Source organism: Nicotiana attenuata, chromosome 1 (assembly GCF_001879085.1).
Source record: "Nicotiana attenuata strain UT chromosome 1, NIATTr2, whole genome shotgun sequence".
Classification (NCBI taxonomy): Eukaryota; Viridiplantae; Streptophyta; class Magnoliopsida; order Solanales; family Solanaceae; genus Nicotiana; species Nicotiana attenuata.
Genome location: NC_031989.1, coordinates 70,284,654 through 70,288,353, shown reverse-complemented (window position 1 = coordinate 70,288,353; position 3,700 = coordinate 70,284,654).

Sequence of the window (3,700 nt, the reverse complement as noted above, 5' to 3'; positions counted from 1 at the left end):
TTAGATATAAACATTTTCAAAACCAAATTCTTATTGTTTGGCACTGCGTGATAAGCAATAATTTTCTTACATTCCTAATCGCCTACACATTGTTCTCTGTGGGATTCGACCCCGACTCATAGTTAGGTAAATTATATTGCATGCGACCGTGTCTATTACATTTTAGTAGTGGATTTGGACGTTATCAAAATTTGGCTCCTATATATATGATGATTATGTGTGGAATTTGTAGTTGTAGTTTATGTGGAACATGAAGTGGTTGTTTTTGGGTGGTTGTGAACTTGTGTAGATTGGTAATATTGTTAGTTTATTAGTAAATCCTTGTTAGTTTCTATTTTTAGTTTCCATTTTTCTTGTTGTGTTGTTGTTTATTTGGTTTTATAATTTTTGTGTTTAAATTTTTGGTCAAATTTTTTTTTTAGTAGTCTTAAGGTAATTCCTTGGTTTTTCTTTCTACCGCAGTTCTTTTCCAAGGAATTTAGTTATGTTGAACCAGGTGACTTTTCCTATGATGGATGGCGTGACACCTTTCTTAAGGGATTAGTCTTGTATTTTTTTTTAGAAAGTACATATTTTTTTAGTAGTTAGTTTAGTAGCTAGTTGTGAATAAATTGGTTTTTGGGGTGTAATCTTATGCCCATAAGCCAACGTGTGACTTGTTTGGTACCAACACAATTTAAATTTTGGCATATGAAGTTTTGACCTTTAAAATGAAAAATGATTGAAGTAAAAAGTCCTTGTTGTGACTTTTAGATTCTAATGTTGGCTCTTTGGTTCACTAAATAGCCTCTTAGGCTACTTGTGACTTCCTTGAGATTCATTGGTTTCAATTGGATTTTGGATTTGTATTCCATTTGAGTTTTCATGTGCCATGTGTGGTGAGATTTATTGTGAGTTCTTTTGCATTACCTGTAGTCTAGAACTTGCCCGGAATGTACTTCAAGGCGAAATTATAGACTAACTTGATTTGAAAAATGATATTAGGCCTTCCTTGGACCGCTAGTATTCCTTAAAATTCCTACCCTTGAATATTTTCCCTAGTCAACCCATTTTGAGCCTTTAACCTTATTCTTTGGCAACCATATTACAAGCTTAAATCCTTTGTTCTTAATTGATCTAGCTTTTGGCCCCTACATCCCTAAGTACTTTGAAAGTGCAAACATAGGCTAAAAGCCTAAGTTTGGGGGTGAAGGTTGAAAAAAAAATTGTGATATGGAAGTTGTTTGAAAAGGTGGAAGGTAGAGAAAACAAAACAAAAATATATGAAATCTTCCTTGACTTTGAAAAGGAAAGAAAACAAAAGAAAAAAAAAGGAAGGGTATATAGAATAAAATGATAAAAAGTCGTGAATAAAGGGAAGACTAGGTGTGGAATGAAAAGTGAAGAAAGGATGAAAAATGTTTCTGAAGGAAGTGGACTTTAATTGTAAATATTGTAGTGCTTGGGGAGGTTTTGAGTCACTTTAACCAAAATCGTGCCCTACCTTAACCAAAAGCCTAAACTACAACCCTTTAAGTCCTAATTGATCTTGAACCAAGTTGTCTACATTAGTGGAGGAATACATGAAGGGCAAACCTATGGTACTACTTGTGTGCATTTGAATATTTTTGAGAGAGAGAGAGTTGATTCCTTCCTTTTGTCATCCCATTGATGTCTTGAAATAAAATTTGTGAGTTTGGGATTCTCTCTTAAAGTGTGAGGGCACATGAAATTCGAGTTGTGAATTTAATCCCATTTTCAATTGGGAGGAATGAGCGAAGGAAAACAAATGTGATGGAGAGGCAAATTTTGAATCTTTAATGTCATGACTTGGTTGCTACTTTGATTAATTTAAAAAAAAAATTATGTGAAAAGTTGGTGATTCATATGCCTTAGATTAATTGTTGGTACCAACCGAAGTTACTAGATTGTACTTAAAGTGGTCCGTTTTGACTTGGAATGATATTTGGTTTGCCATTGAGCGTAAATGATGATTTGAATGAAGGATGTTCTTAGTTTTTGAATTGCTTGAGGACAAGCAATAGTTTAAGTTTGGGGGTTTGATAAGTTGGTATTTTACCAACTTATCTCCTCTTAATATTTAAACTTTTGCGTAATTTTGGTAGGAAACTAGGACATTTTCTGAGGTTTATTGGCAATTTTCAGGTGTCATGTGATTTGGAGAAGAAACGGAAGAAATCAAGTCAAATTGTGCCAAAATGAGGAAAAATAACTGCTGGGCAGTTGCTCTTCGTGATCACAATGAAGGGAAAGCGATCGCAGAGGGCTGGAAAAACATACATCGCGATCGCATAGACTTTTACGCGATCGCATTGAAGGAATTGGTCGCAGTGAAGGAATGCTCTACGCGATCGCCAATGATGGTCTGCGAAGGTTTGCCCTTCATGTATTCCTCTACTAATGTAGACAACTTGGTTCAAAATCAATTAGGACTTAAAGGGTTGTAGTTTAGGCTTTTGGTTAAGGTAGGGCACGATTTTGGTTAAAGTGACTCAAAACCTCCCCAAGCACTACAATATTTACAATTAAAGTCCACTTCCTTCAAAAACATTTTTCATCCTTTCTTCACTTTTCATTCCACACCTAGTCCTCCCTTTATTCACGACTTTTTATCATTTTATTCTATATACCCTTCCTTTTTTTTTCTTTTGTTTTCTTTCCTTTTCAAAGTCAAGGAAGATTTCATATATTTTTTTTTTGTTTTCTCTACCTTCCACCTTTTCAAACAACTTCCATATCACAATTTTTTTTTCAACCTTCACCCCCAAACTTAGGCTTTTAGCCTATGTTTGCACTTTCAAAGTACTTAGGGAGGTAGGGTACCAAAAGCTAGATCAATTAAAAACAAAGGATTTAAGCTTGTAATATGGTTGCCAAAGAATAAGGTTAAAGGCTCAAAATGGGTTGACTAGGAATAATATTCAAGGGTAGGAATTTTAAGGAATACTAGCGGTCCAAGGAAGGCCTAATATCATTTTTCAAATCAAGTTAGTCTATAATTTCGCCTTGAAGCACATTCCGGGCAAGTTCTAGACTACAAGTAATGCAAAAGAACTCACAATAAATCTCACCACACATGGCACATGAAAACTCAAATGGAATACAAATCCAAAATCCAATTGAAACCAATGAATCTCAAGGAAGTCACAAGTAGCCTAAGAGGCTATTTAGTGAACCAAAGAGCCAACATTAGAATCTAAAAGTCACAACAAGGACTTTTTACTTCAATCATTTTTCATTTTAAAGGTCAAAACTTCATATGCCAAAATTTAAATTGTGTTGGTACCAAACAAGTCACACGTTGGCTTATGGGCACAAGATTACACCCCAAAAACCAATTTATTCACAACTAACTACTAAACTAACTACTAAAAAAAAATATGTACTTTCTAAAAAAAAACACAAGACTAATCCCTTAAGAAAGGTGTCACGCCATCCATCATAGGGAAAAGTCACCCGGTTCAACATAACTAAATTCCTTGGAAAAGAACCGCGGTAGAAAGAAAAACCAAGGAATTACCTTAAGACTACTAAAAAAAATTTGACCAAAAATTTAAACAAAAAAATTATAAAACCAAATAAACAACAAAAAAAAACAACAAGAAAAATGGAAACTAAAAATAGAAACTAACAAGGATTTACTAATAAACTAACAATATTACCAATCTACACAAGTCCAAAACCACCCAAAAACAACCAC